The following is a 16,138-nucleotide window of genomic DNA, read 5'->3' as shown; positions in this document are numbered from 1 at the left end:
ATAAATATTAAAATCTAATAAATACATGTAATTAATATTGATGCTTTATCAGAAGGCAACAAATTCTGTTGTATGTCATCTGGGTTGTGAGCCGATGAGATTATAGGAGGCAGTAAAGTCCCGTTATATTATTGATGTTGAGTCTGTGGTATGTACAGTGTATTGCTATTAATGAGAAGAAACGAGATTATAAAATGAGTCAAAAATATGGAAGATTCAATGACCATTTAGACCATAATATCCTATTAATGAGTTCTTCTTGAAGAAGCATCCATGTTGTCCTGATGCTCTAAGTAGCCATTATGGTTGCCAATTACATGTTTAAAAATAATTCTTCGCTTATTCACTTACTCTTGCTGGAGCGACCTTTTTTTTTTAAATACTATTTTTCTTAGTGGTAAATTAGTTGCTTACATACTAAGAGTAGACCTTCAGACAGAGAAGCAAAGCTTGGCAACTTTACAGCAAACTACCCAAGTACCCCCATCATTCAGTAACTTGTAGAACCAGATTTAGCAGCAAAAAGGTGAAGTAATAATTTTCTGCATGACTATCAGTTTCCTCACATCATTATGGAGAATTTTGGTCTACTCTTCTTTACAAGATTGGTTCAACACATTGAGGTTTACAAGCATTCAGTTATACATAGCATTTCAGTCAAGTTAAGGTCTGGTCTTTGACTGAGCCATTGCAGCATTGATTCTTTTTCCACTCTGTTGTAGATTTGCTGGTGTGCTTGGGATCATTGTTTCGGTGAATGATGTCGTTTCAGCCAGACGTTGTCTCTGCTAACTTGACTCTAGAATACTTTGGTATACAGAGGAGTTTGTGATCAACTCAGTGACCGTAAGGTACTCAGGTCCTGTGGCTGCAAAACAAACCCTATGTCGTGTTTGTGCTGATATGTCTCTTACTGTGAACTTCTCCAAACACAACTTCTGGCACAACTTCAGCTACTTCCAAGGTGCACTGAGAAAAGTTTTATCACTTGGCCAACACGTTTTGGGTCGTGGCCGTCATCACAGTCATCAAGGCTGTACTGTAGACAGGGCTTGTATAGTCAAAGGTCAAGGAAAAAGCTTGACCTGCAAGTTGTTTGAATTACAAGTGTTGTCACATGAGTTTTTTGGAATTTATCTTTCATTGATCCTTGATGTGAATTTCCTGGGACATTCACTCCCGGGAAAATGTAGGCATTCTGTTAACCAGTGTTGGTCAAGTTAGTTGAAAAAAGTAATCCGTAACTAATTACTGATTACTTCCCCCAAAAAGTAATCCCGTTACTTTACTGATTTTAAAAACACGATTTACAACCTGAATAGGTGATAAAGCGATAGATCTTTCAGCCCAATTCTACTTTTTCTGCATAATCCATCATACAAAATGTAATCAAATGGAAAAGTCTCTTTTTAAAACTTGTTTTATCAGTTTTAATCTTTTAACTTTATGCATCAAGCAGAAATGTAATTATATGCAACATTCTCTGACTGGAAGAAATTTGTTTAATATTTAAACCTATTTTCTGCACATTCCAGCACATAAAATGTTTTTTTTGTGTGTTTACACTCACTCTTTCAAATAGATGCAAGTAAAACACAGCAGAAAATAAATAAAGTCAAAGACTCAGCGGTCCTTTTGCTCTATTTTCACCTGTAAAGCAGGAGTAGGGTAGGCGGAGGTTTACCCTGGTGCAGGTGTGCCGCAGCGGTCAGTGTAAGAATCCGAGAGTTTCTCTGTGAATTTCCCATTACATTGTTGCGCACTCGGTGCTTGCTTGGAAGTTTAGGGGTTTTTTTCGCTGTAAAAAGAAGTTTTCTTCCCACGCACAATGGATGCTAATGTTTTTGTCACTTTTTATGGAATCAAACTTAAAGTAAGGTCAGTACTTCCACGCTTTAAACGCTGCACGCTCATACTCTCTCCCGCACTCGATATATTATCCATTGTTGATCTGCACACAGCTGTTGTCACCAACGGCGCACTCGCCTACGTCACTGTCATGAGACAGTAACGCAGCGTTCCTACGGGAATGTAACGGTAATTTAATTACCGTTTTTGCAATAGTAATCCCTTACTTTACTCGTTACTTGAAAAAGTAATCAGATTACATTAACGCATTTCAAGTAACGCGTTACTGCCCATCTCTGCTGTTAACACACCCTGAATGTTCCACACCAGGAAGCTGTTTTTATAAACGGTGCTCACACTTGTTAATCAAGTACATTTGATTAGCAGCACTTGGCTGCCGCATACCCTCTTAATTCCTCTAGAAGCAATAAGGGTGAACTTTCAGAGTAATGTATATATAAAATATGTGTTTTTGGATACTTGACCATCATTGATGGTCTTGTACATAAAAATGTAGTGTACCAACTAAACCCAATGTTACTTGTTGGATTTGTTACATGTTGGATCAAACCCAAAATTTATTTCAGCATAAACTATAATACATTATCGACTATGCTACCATACAGGAGGTGTGGAAAAATGGTCTTAATTGTGCATTTTTGGTTTTTAGTAATACAAAATTATCTATTCATAGTCTCTTAAGTTGTGCTTTTAATATTGCTTTGTATTCATGAAACACAGATTTGCTTCCACACAGAATTATGTATGCTTTCAGATAATATTCAGTAAAAATAAAATCCATTAGGGCAAAAAAAAGCGATGGAAATGCAAAAACTGTGGTTTTAATGCAACAAATCATTTGCCATTAACCTCACCTGTTATTTTATGGTAAGTAGGGTCTGTGCTATTCTAATAATAACTTCTAACAGAAACCAATCAGGTTAGGATCCGACCACAACATAAAAAAAACGCTGACATTGTGACCCTCTATCCATTACACATACTACTTTTTGACATGCAGCTCTACAATGGGGCTTTTACATTTTGCATTTGTGATGTTTCAGCTGTTCCAGGTGTCAGGCCTGACCACACAACTGTGATGACAAAGAGAAAACAGCCCTAATGTACAATCCTGGTCTGTCACGACAGGTCAGTAGCACAGCTCATTCAGTTGCAGATGATACGCCAAGTCCCACAACACAGGCCTACAAAGAGAAAATACAACTGTTAGAGCCTTGTAAGCGCTGTAAGTCTCTGCTATTGCTGTCTTTTTCACTGCCAATATGAACAGAAATGTCAACAGTGAGTGTCTGTCAGCACCTTGTGTCAGATAATCACGCGGGACTTGTTATAGCTGAGTTCATAATGCTCACCTAAATCCCTGACTGGGCATCAAGTGGGGCAATATTATTCTCTGATAAGCCGATACACTGTTTTACCGTAAAACGATTATCAGTTACAACTTACTCCAAAACAAACATTGGCTGAAAAGTGATCATCAAAGGTTCACACGTGCTTACTAAAGCTCACGCCGCAGATAAGCAACATAGTGCTGAGCACAAACATACACATAAAAAATATTTCCTTGTTTATTATGCCTTGACATTTGAAAAACAACCAAGTGTATCTTTTTTGAATGTTAATGTCTGTGATTCGGGAATATGAATCGACCGATTGTGGCTTCTCTGTGATGTGCTCTTTAGAGTCATATCTGAGTGCAGAAGTAACCATTTATTTGCAGAGCGGATGAGAGTCTGCAGCAATATTAAATTTCGTTGCATAAATTGTTCACAGGAATTTATTCGATAGATCCAAAGTTTGTTTCCTCACTACTTTTTATAGACGGTGAATAGACAGAAGTACAATACAGGCAAGAGCTCTTTCACAGTAGGGAAGTCATTACCGGTAATTTGGTTGATATTGATACTGATATTGTTCCATTGGTATCACTATAATGGTGTGAGAGAAAATCAATCCGAACTTTATCCTTTTATGGATGCTAATGTTTTTGTCTCATGTATTCTTGATGCTGTTATACTTTTGCATAGAAACTGGATTTAGATGTCTGCGATTCAAAGGTTTCTACGTGTACAAAGATTATTGTACACGTAGATGTTTTTCTTCCTAAAGACAGTACTATTCGGAATGACACTTTTATTTTTCAGCAGTCAGTTATCATCTATTTATACTGACTGGGTTTACTTCCTGGTTTTGTTTCATTGTTGAAACCCAGCCTGGCAAATGTGACATCTTGTTGAGACTTTGGAGACAACATTAATCAGACATTTGAAGAGAAGTACACCATAACAATGACTCTATACAGCGGTGTAGCATTTTTCAGGCACCTCAGTATTCATATCTGTAACCTGCAGGTTTGATATATCTAGTCAAGGAGATGCAGCATTATTAAGTATTGCAAAAAATAAAATACAGTACGTACAGTATGATTATAAATCTGAGCATCACTAATAAAGAACTGTAAATGTAGTTTTAACTACAGCCTGATATTTCTGGTAGTATTCATATTTGAAATGCTGCATTATAATATAATTATAATAATAGTAATAATAATAAACAGACCAAAAAATAATTTGTATAACATTAGCTGTTGTTTTTGTGCACCGGTGTAAAAAAAAAAAAGAGAAAAAAAAAGCATAATCACACATTTTATATGCCATAACTATGGAACACAGGTTGTGTCCAGACCTTTGAATTAAACTGTGACTCAAACTACCATACTCTGTAAATAAGTGTAGGTTTACCATGATTATTGTCTGAAAGGCTTGTCTGCCAGAGACAGACTGATACTGCACAAATCAGCTTGGTAAAACACCCTTGTTAACATTTTAAACCTACGGCATCATAAAAGGTGATGCCGGGGAATTTTGGACTCCCATTCCCCCTAAATCACACACTCTTGATTTGCAATTCCAAATCTAGAACATAAATAGGGCTTCACGGCAACAGCGTGAATCCAACTAAAAAAACCTTGAATAGATTTAGAATTTTAAAAGCTAGATCAAATGAAAATCGCACAAAGGCACCAGCAAGTGGAATTGAAAGTGTGATACAGATGAGGGGGGTGTTGAAGGGGTACGGATGAAAACAGGATTAGACTCCACAGGCCTGGTTCCCACAGATTGCCTGAAATGGGGAACAGATTTAAAGCAGGTACTGTGTGTTGACAGGTTTGGAGTTTTTTTTTCTCAGGCATTTCCCTTTCCTTTTTTTCAGCATGTCTTACACATTTAACTAGACCCATGTCAAAACCTGTTTACATGTCATGAAAAGAAGCAGAACATGTTCAAATCGGGTAAGCTATTGAAGAAAAAAAAACTTGGATGATTTGACAGTTTGAGTCTCTTTAATATTGCTCACTTTGAGGAGGCTGAAACAAATAATGTGCGTGCGTATGGTTTTGCTGTTCCGGTGCTGCTAAATGACGCTGTAATTGATGTTGATTAAAATAATGCAGTTTCTATGTTGAGGCAAGTGTAAATTCTGCTTATGTCTACATGTGTTACGCGCATACAGACGCGTACAGTAGTTCATGTTGTTGTATCTTGACTTTTTTCTGCAAATCAAATACAAGCTGCACGCTTAAGCGTTTCCCTGGTATGTCAGCAAGTTTTAGAGATTAAACTGTTTCATGTTTAATGGGATAAGGAGGAACATGAGCTTCTATCCAATCCTGGCCCAATTGAGTGTTTTTAATGCAATTTGTCAACTTCCTCTGCTAGTGGGATTTGTTCCATACTGTTAGATGTGGAGTCAATTACATAGTATCTCTGAAGAGTATTTTGCTTGAGATATTGCTCATCTGGCAATATTAAAGCTACTTAGTATATGTTTGGCTGGAATGAAGGAAATACAGTTAACAGTTTTTTTTTAAAGCAGCTTTAAAAAAAAATATAATTTAGTGGATGTTATTTGAAAAGGCACAATTTTCAGTACATATTAATATAGAAGAATATGTGACAATAATAATATGGATTGCTTCTCTAAAAACAGAGTGAGTAAAACATTCACTTAAGTCTATATATGATTTTGAAATGTCCAATATGATTAATTACAGACTCCAAGCATTACAAATGACTCACCGGTTAATGTTAACAAATATTCTCCCTTAAGGGCCTCTATTAATAATTTCATATTCTCTGCAAATATTATTCTATCCACCTGCTGCGTGTGATCCTACCCCCCCCCCCACGCCCCACTTTTTTTTCTTTTTTCGTTTTGTGATCATACATAATTTAGTCCCTGGCCACATCTAATAAATGATGTTGACATATGCTCTTGCAGAGAGCACTGCCTGGAAGTGTTGGTTGATAAGCTTCTTTGCATTCTCACTGGATCCAATTTTGCCCTATCAGAGCATGAGTGTGTGTGGCTCTGCTCACATGGTCCACCAGGCCTCGAGATGTCCCGAGGCTTCCGATTAGTGACAACTGTTCAAGGAAGGGGGGGAAGAGATTTGTGTAAAATTCAAATTTGTCACCAATAGTATGGTTTGTTTTAGTTTGTTTGTTTTTTTATTGGTTCCAGGTTTTTGACCCTCACCCTTTTGTGAACAAGGTTACACTCAAAGTCATATAAATGTGGATTTTCATGTTTGAAAACCTCTGTTCATTTTGTTTGTTTTAAAAATAGACGCTAAGGAGAGTTTTCAATTGCATCCCCATTGCATGGAGTACAGAATCACATAAAAACCAGTGTTTTTCAGGCGTAGGTGTGTGTGTACATGTAGAGGGTTTGGGAAGGGCTTGTTGTGTGTGGGTGGGGGGTCATGAGCCACTTTCACACCCACCCAATACTGCAAGCGTGCTGCGTATAAACTGCGCCCACAGAGCCACCAGAACGTGGAGATGGATTAAAAATTGAAATTGCTTTAAGCGCTTATATCCAAATATTTGTCCATTCTCAGCCTGAAATGAATTCCTACAGTTCCAACTCAACTCCACCCCTCCCACCTCGTCCTCCTCCTCCTCTTCTTCTTCTTCTTCCTCCCCGGCCCCAAGCATTACGCGAGAGAATCAATTCGATCAATTCCGCTCTACCAATTGTTTGTTGTATTTTTTTTCTGCTGACCACACCTCAAGGATTAATATTTGATTAGCCTTTAGGAGGGGTGGAAAGTACTTATTAACCTTATTTGTCAATCTGTCAGTACCACTGTGTGAATTGTGCCTTGTGGCAGGGAGTGCAGGGCTGGAGGGGGGGAGGGGATCACTTCAGGGAATATCATGTCTTCCAATGACTGCTCTCCTTTGGATGTTTCATCATAATTATCCTTTTTAGGCTGCTGCCACAAGCATGACAGTCATTTCTGCATTTTGAATGCATTTGTTAATTGATAGTATGAGACGCTGTTCCACAATAATATAATGGTATTGATGTTTAGCTGCTGTTTCCTTCCACAATTTTCCCAATTATGCCAACTTCTTTTCTCAGTGAATTACAGGATGGGGTTATGGTCGGTAATTTAAATTCATGATGATTGTTTGTAAACAGAAAAATGGAGTGTGTTGCCATTCGGGTCATTTTCATCACATTCCACGAAGACAAAGCATTTAGTCATTTTGAAATTGACACGTAAACCTCCACACTGTAAGCAGTTCATTTTTTTTTTCATTAGTGATTTTAATTAAGTCTTCCACACAACACTGAAATTGACTTTATGTATAATTGTTCATTATATGTCTTGTTTTCCACAATGGGGAAATTAAGGGGCCTCGAACGGATGAATCTGAGACATGATTAGTCTTGTTCATCCCAAATGTATAATTTTTTTAATGCCTAGCGTGAGCTTTGCTGCAAAGTGAAATTGATACTCGGTATATGAAAACATTTAATGAATTGCCAATTTTATTGTCAAAATCAAGCTAACAGATATTCTTTGGGGAAATTTAAGGGGGGAGTTGGATGCACGTTTGAACATTCAAGCTTTGCAGTTGGACATTCAGGTTGATTTTTTTTTTAAATTGACAACAACAACAACAACAAAAAAAGAAAAAAACACTGCTTTCCCAGAGTTTAAAAGAATCAACGATGCTCAGATGTGTGAAAGCCAAACACACGAAAACACATACGCATTATTTAATAGCCAGTGGCTTTATCTGCCTTTTGTTTAAGGAGTGCAACTCTTGCATCACAGCCTTTGCACGAGGGCCTGACTGCCTCTGTTTGGGTCTGAATCTGCTTGTGTCTAAATGATAACACCTCTCCATATTCAGCGGAGGCCTCCCAGATCTGTTTCCTCAACCTCTGTTTTATCTGTGATCATACGCCCCCATGCTATCGAGCTCAGTCAAAGACCATCCCATGGTTTGCAGTGTTAATTACAGATCCTTTGATGTGATAGAACGTAGCCCTGTAGAGATTGATTACTCTTTGAGCTAAGTTGTCTTCCAATTACTTAGACAATTAGCCAACTAATTAAAATACTTACCCTGTGCATTGAAAAAGGAAGAGGAGTACTGCTGTGAGGATCTCCCTTGATATATGAGCTGCCAGGGATTCTCAGAATGTCTCAGCTGAGGAAAAGTAGGCCTGGTGTGCTGACTGCAGCTCAGGAAACGGGCCCAAAATGAGCCACTGCAGCAGACCGTGATAATAATGTGGATCAAGCATTTGGAGACGTTTATCACTTCTTGTTGATTGAGGATAAGGATGTTAGATCAGAGGATGAATTGATGTTTGACAATCCATTTTAGAGTCGTTTTTACCATCTGACAAATGCCAACTTCTCAATGACAAGCTCAAATATTGAATATTTCTAAATAGTTATTGGTTCTGTTGATCATTTGAATTTTATCTGTGCAGACTGCAGATGAAAAAGAAGTAAAGAAGCAATGTTCAGCTTCTCCTGACAAATAATTAGTCGGTGGACTTGAAGTCACCGAAGCGTGTCTGAATATTTACACTCCAATCATTTGTAATTAGTCTGAAAATGGCAGTTTGGGACTCTTTCATTAATGGATCCGTTAAAGAATTTGGTCCTCTGATTTAAAAAAAAAGACGAAAAAAATTTATTAATTTCTCAAGAGACTTCAAAAGAATTCTACTTTCTGATAGCAAACTGTTAATGTTCTTTCACTGTTATTAAAACACTGAATAAGGTGCTCATTCATCAGCATCAACAGTATTTCTGTTGGCAGTGTGCAAAATAACCGACTCAAACTATTTCTATGGCTAATGACAAACCAGCTTATCTGACTGACCTATGTTGGTCTTAACACACTATGACAGAGCAACTCATAATGAAAGTTTTTGTCTTTATTTGATAGATGCATTAAAAATGAACACGTGGAATGCAGGAGGCTCATAGTTATGGTATTAGTTATTTGTAACCTTCTCCTGGTAACAAATTTTTAGCCCCAAAATTTAAACCTATTAGCTAAGGTAGAGTCTCAGGAAGACTTTGGCAATGACAATGAACGATATTTCCTCTTTTGCTTACAACCAAATCAATAATTGGTGTTTTTTATGTCATTTTCTGACTAATGCTGTTAATTGTTAGAAGTTATGGCAAGATTTTATATCTACACCTGTTAAATCATAAGGCATTATACAAAGACTGGACCTGGAAGTGGATAGTGCACAAATTCAAAGTAAACGGTTATAAAGAAGATGATGCTCAGTGGTTTTCCTCATGGCCTCTTTATATGATTAAACTAAAACTTTAACCCAGTAAGCATCACTGTCGTCTTGCATGTTTTTTTCATCCACAAAGGACTAAAAGTATATCTATTGCTACACTGAAGTTCTTACAGCATTTATTTTTTAATTACTATGACTTATCCTCACTTACTATCATGACTCATCTCAGGATGATAAATAGAACATTTAAATCATCTTCAGACTGTTGAGTATAGTTCACGTTGTTTATGCTTGTCATGGCAGCTCATATCTTAAACCACGATGTGTGTGAGGCTTTTGACTCTACAAGACAACATTTCAATGGGTTAAAATTATTTATTTCTTTTTTGTGCGCTGCATCTAACCGCAGCTTGTCACGCCTATTGTCACGTCCCTTTAACCCCAGCTGGGCAACTCCATTATTGCCCCTCCATTGTAATGTTAATGCTGCGTTATCTGTGCAAGGGACAAATATGCCAGGGACAATGGGGGTGTAGACATGCATTCAATTTATGCTTCCATAATTGCTTTTGATGATGTAGATAATTATGTTGTACTCTGGAGAGTTTTTGCACTAGGAAATTTACAGAAAAACCTTGAATCCTTTGTATTTTCTGGACAAGTATCCCGTGTAAATAATATCTTTCCAATTTTCCATCCATTTTTGGTTTCATACTATGTCGAATTTTGAAATGGCTACGTTTTTCGCTAAATGAGGGTGTTTTAATTATTGGGTTTGCAAATAAAAATCATAACTGCCAGCAATTACTTTTTAAACTTGGCTGCAGAGTTATCAGAACTAAGTTAAATGCCTGTGGTGATGGCTAGAAGAGCCTCATTGTACCATATAGAGTATGATTTGTACCCGTCGGACTTGTGTTCTGACACTTTGGAGGAGAGATAACACTGTGTGTAACTACCCATCTGAATTGTATATAAAGCAGCTGGAACCTGTTCTACATCAACCAGCTATAAAAGCAGAATATTGCACCATGAGAATTCAGTAATTCCTATATAAATACCAAATACATATACATTTATGTATTCCCATATATCTCTTCTTGTAAAAGGAATGCAAAAACATTGATTTCTTTCCCTGTTAGTTTTTCCTTTTCCCTGCTGCCAGTTTTAAACTCGCAGAGTGTGTCTGATTGAAGTTGTTGGTGCAGGCTGGATCGAAAGACCCCCTGTGATTAGGAGGTCAGCAAGTCTGAGAGATCAAACTCTCCTTCCTCATCCCCTAATCACAGATTATATAAAACAATCTTAGCACCACTTAACCTGTGCGGGAGCCCTGATATGGCTTGGCATGCTCTGTCTCTATTAATCAATCAGCTTCATGCCTTCATGAGATCTGCGATGCAAATTTGTGTAATGGCTGTAGTCCCATTTCTATGGATTTCCTTGGGTGCCAAATTCCTCTGACATACATGTAGGGCAAATACGGGGCTAAAACAATAAATAGCAGCAGCAGAAGAAAATCTCTCACTCCGATTTCACAACTCTCTCCGGTTACATTTGGAAAACATCAAGCATGACCAAATATTTAAATATTGCAACTGCTAATGACTGAATTGGCTTGCAGATAGATGTTACTGTGTGCTTAAGGATTTATAATCAAATAAGGATTTTCTCAGTTATGCTGTACAATAGCATCTTCCACAAAATTCATCCTGGTGTCTCTCTCTGTCAAATCTGTCATTTCTTCCTCAGTTTATTCTCACTGGAGATGTGTAGCATGATGATACTGACAACACAATTTAGGGAGCAGAACAAACTCAGCTGGTTTTGTTTTCTGGTGGCAGCTGTGTTTGTCTCTGTCTCTAGTAAGCACTTAACCGATAAGGAAAATGATAAATATGTGAGTGTTTATATTCAATATCTTTCACCTCTGTTATCAGACAAAAAGGCATAAATGGTGACTTAGAGACTTTCAAGCACAAGGGTTTTTTTTTAAAATATGAAGCTGTTGTGATTAAAAGAAAATATGTTTTTTTTAATCCAGCTCCACAAGTAGAAAGCATAGCATTTAAATGAAGAATAGTGATAATATACTTGATTTTATTATTATTTTACCCTACTTGGTAACACTTTAGGATGTGCATAAGCGCCACTGATTAGATGGTTATACCATTGAATTTAGCAGCATTTGAAAGAAATGATTATTTTGAATGGTCATATTCATGTCAGAACCATTAGACCACCACTGTTTTCCCCCAGTGACCTCATAATAAATGCATACTGGTATTAAGTAAGGACGTTTTTGTACATTTAAGGTTGGATTGTAACATATAGATATTTAATACATGTGGTCCATTCATGTAACAACAAAGTGCAATTGTAAATGGTGGTTAGGGGTGTCCACAAAATCCTCAGATCCTTCCTAACAATATGTACTCTAAAATAGTGTCTTGTTATCACTAATTATCTAGTAGTTTGATACCTTTGGGCAGTAATTAGGAAGTTATGAAGGGGAAAAAAAACGTAGTTGTGAATATTTTAATGTAATATATTGCTCAAGCCTTTTTTTATGATCACCAATGTTCCATAATGAGCTTTTAAGCAGATGTGAATGAGGACATTTACTAATCACTAATCACTAATGCACTTGTTGTGCATTAGTGATTAGTGATTAGTACAATGTTCACCTTCGGTTTTCATTGTTTACTCGGTCCTGACAATGTGCAGTTAAATGCTATACTGCACTCACCAGCCAGCCTCTAACTGTGGCTGTCTGCTTTTTAGTGCTGAACAGGTAGTGCATGTTCTGTTTAAAGAGCTTGTTCTCTGAAAATAGCTGCCTGCTGTGAAAACAGCTAAACGATGATCTGAAACTCTCTATGATACTTGTAAAGCTGAGGGGAGGTGAAGGTTTGAGCAATAGTTTTGATAATCTGTTGGTTCATCTCTAGCGGAAACCTCTTGCACAATGCCACATCAGAATGTAAATTGCGGCTCTTTTAACATATAATGTCAGATTTTCAACAGTAACTGAGTGTTTTTACAGCATATGATCAACACTTTTTAAAAATGTAACTTTAATAGTTTTTTGTTTGTTTTGGGTTTTTTTTTTTTTTTTTTGGTTTTCCCATTCTCTATGTCATCATTGCTCCTGGCATCAATCAGAAGTAAAAAGCAAGAAGGTAAATGGTGCCTGCTGACTATATCTCAAGTTTAATGTTTGAATGGGGTTTTTTGTACCATTAAACTCTGCAGTTTTCTTGGTATGACAGCTCATTTTTTTGTTTCTATGCTCTAAATGTTCATGATGATGCTACTGAGGGTCAGTTTCAATGTGAGGAAAAAGCACATGTTCCAATATGCACTTTGAATCTCTAGGCCGCTTCACTGAGGCCAACCATGTAATGTCCCTCCCTGCTGCTGTATACAGTCTAGGAGCTGCATTAAATGGCTGCTCCATCTTCTGAGGCTGGCTGGGCTGCTTATGAGAGGAACATAAACTACCACGCAATGTCCCATTGTCTCTGGCCACTTAGTTCCTCTCATTGTTGGAGGTTATTTTGCCCTTATGAGGGGCAGAAGGTTTTCAGTGTCAGTAGCGGGTGATTAATGACTCACTGTGGCTCCCTCCTGCTGAAAAGTGCACACTCAGTCTAGACTAAGATTTCCCTAACCTACCACCTCCCTACCAAGGGGACATCCATTCACCAGTTGAGGAATTTTCAGTCCCATAGAGGCATGTGTCCCCCTAACTTATTTAACATATTTGTTCCCGTGTCTCAAAAAAAAACTTGATTGATTTTGAAGTGAAAAGTCACATTTACATCTTGAAATTCCCTCGTGGTTAATCACGTCTAATTAACAGGACAAAGTGGAGATATTACGAGCCACAGTAAATGTTATTTTTGGGGGGTTTTAACAGGAGATATATGCTGTATTTCTTGAAGCTGCCCAACAGTAAAGATATCTAGTTGCAGTACTGGGGATGAGCAGTGGTTGGTGTATAAATATGATTTATAGCGCATAGACAATGAGACAGACCTGCCTTCTGGTTGGCACCTTCGACAATCCCTCAAATCTCTTTGTATTTTGAGCAAAGACCAAAAGAAAACACTCCTGAATAATAAAGGTAGCGTTCCTCGTACATGAGGCGCATTACAAAACAGGAACAAAATAATGAATACATTTGGGTGAGAGGCTTTTTCACAGAGATGTAGTGACTTCCAACTATGGAAACCATGAAGGGAGCCACCTTTGTCTCCTGACCTTTACCATCAAACACTATTCCTGTTTCCAAATCCCTTCGAGTGCAAGAAACAACCAGACTCTGTTGGGGCCTATATGACTCAAATTATATCATTTGTCCAATTTGCTATTGTTTCATCCATGTCAGGATAATTTGCTTTGGGTTTCTCTGTAATGTCTTGGGTTTTGTCTACCCCCTTGAGAGCCCTGCTATACACTGTGTGCCCTAGATAGACTGTTTATCAAGTGCCCTGTGTTCTGTCAAGTTGACTTTCCAACCATGATGCACAGATAAAATGTACAGCTTCATTTCACTGGCAGTCTCAGGAGGAATAGGCCCATGACCGCAGCAGGAGCCTGTTTACCTGGGGTATTAATTGGGTCACAGTTAAAAGCGCGGCGCAGACAGTCTCGCTGAGGATAAAGACAAGGCAGTCATCATTACTCAACACCTACTGTATAATGACAGCTTCATCTCTCCCTCAGTAGCCATCCCACTCCTAATTAATCTCATAATCTCTCCTAACAGTTGGACAGTCAGCAGCCAAACAGATTTAACATATGTTATTATCACCATTGCTCTGAAACCATTTCACTTACAAAGTGAAAAGTAGATCTGTCATTATATTTTTGCGAGCAGCCAAGTCAGCCTGTCAAGATCACAGTTGTATCAGTGTGAATTCAGCCAATTCTACAAAACCTTGCAATCTATTTCATTTTATTTTGAGTCTAGGCAGCAATTAGTCTTCTAAATGTGTGTTCATGATGAGGCTGTATGAATCATAATTAATTTTTGGCGCTAAATTGATTCATCAAAGGACATATTTCAGTATTTCAGTTTTTTGCCACATATAAGAGCTTGAAGCTTCACAATCAGTGTCAGATTTTGACAACTGGTGGCAGAGCACTCATTAATCAACTCGTGAACTCGGTCATTTCCTGCCTCCTGGGTTCACTAGGCAAAGACAGCAGTCAGAGATGGTGACCACCAAACGCAGTGGACTCCCTGACAGCTCCGTCTGGCTCCTCCAAATCATACAGACAACCTTTCCTGTGATGACTGCAGCCAATTCACAGGAACGGGGAGAAATCAGTTGTCTTTGCCATTAATAATACTGAAGTGTTGAAGCATCATCTTCTGCCTCATCTACTGCAGGCAGGGTGTCATGCTTCTTCAATTAATTGCTTGCTTGCCAAATGTATCTTTGCGCATTATCTTGTTATATCTTTTGATTGCATGTGCTTAATCCTTATCATAATTGGAGTTGCACACTGCCACTGGGCCAGTTATGTCTCATACCAAATTAGGCTTAAAATTGTTTACTGAAATATAGACGCTGCTCACTTTAGCCATGAATTCCACAGAAAACAATGTTGGAAAATAAGAGATTAAGAATGAGAAAGAAGCATAGACTTACTGACATTTCGGTTGGGCATCTGTTGTTCTTTTTTTATTCTGTCAGGCAATGATTTGCTTCCACAAAAAGCAGTCCAAGCTCTTTGTGTGTTTTATTGGTTCTTGATTGCACATGAACAATTCTCTGGGCAAACAAATCAGTCTACTCAACCATCAGGGTACCGGTAATTCAGTGAAACTAGTCCTCCCTGGAAGTGTTTTAAGTCTCAGGCAGAGACCAAAGAGGAATAACAATCATAACCATGAATGGGCTACATGGGTAATGGAGCACCACCTCTGCTGCTGCTTGCTGTGTGAGGGTGTTGTTTTTACACAAATTGTGAGACGTTGTCACATTGTAAAGGCAGCAAAAGGTCACAACAGCACCTAAAGTCATTAGCAAAGCTCAGAGATGATGCATTAATTCAATCAAGTAGCCTGAATTCCCTACTTTATAAATATAAATAAATATACCCAACCGTAGGTATTCACATTATTTCAAAGTGTTGGAGGCAAATGTTAAATGGGCATCCAATTCGCTAAAAAGAAAAAGTATATGTTTTTTTGTCTTCTTTTTTCTTTTATGTGTGTGTGTGTGTGTGTGTGTGTGTGTGTGTGTGTGTGTGAGTGTATATATATATATTCCATCCATCCATCCATTCGCTTCCGCTTATCCTTTTCAGGGTCGCGGGGGGCGCTGGAGCCTATCCCAGCTGTCATAGGGCGAGAGGCAGGGTACACCCTGGACAGGTCGCCAGTCTGTCGCAGGGCTAACACACAAGGACAGACAACCATTCACACTCACATTCACTCGCACATTCACACCTAGTGGCAATTTTGGATTATCCAATTAACCTATCCCCACAAGTCTTGCATGTCTTTGGACGGTGGGAGGAAGCCGGAGTACCCGGAGAGAACCCACGCAAACATGGGGAGAACATGCAAACTCCACACAGAAAGACCCCGGCCTGATGGTATATATATATATATATTAGGGGTGCAACGATACACAAAATTCACGGTTCGGTTCGGTTCGATATTTTTTCGATA

General features: G+C 38.2%; 1 long non-coding RNA gene across 1 annotated transcript in view; it reads right to left on the bottom strand.

The window, feature by feature from the left end:
- Positions 1-2,551: 2,551 nt before the first annotated feature.
- The window catches only part of LOC146711687 (uncharacterized), a 107,581-nt gene continuing 93,994 nt past the window's right edge, over positions 2,552-16,138 (bottom strand). Inside the window, exon 4 of the long non-coding RNA XR_014920195.1 lies at positions 2,552-3,053. This is a non-coding gene — a long non-coding RNA (uncharacterized LOC146711687). The remainder of the gene's footprint in view (positions 3,054-16,138) is intronic.

Source organism: Copadichromis virginalis, linkage group LG4 (genome assembly GCF_057382275.1).
Source record: "Copadichromis virginalis isolate Kocher_CV1m ecotype Utaka linkage group LG4, C_Virginalis_male_GT1.1, whole genome shotgun sequence".
In the NCBI taxonomy this organism is placed as follows: Eukaryota; Metazoa; Chordata; class Actinopteri; order Cichliformes; family Cichlidae; genus Copadichromis; species Copadichromis virginalis.
This window is presented reverse-complemented; position numbering and strand designations above follow the sequence as displayed.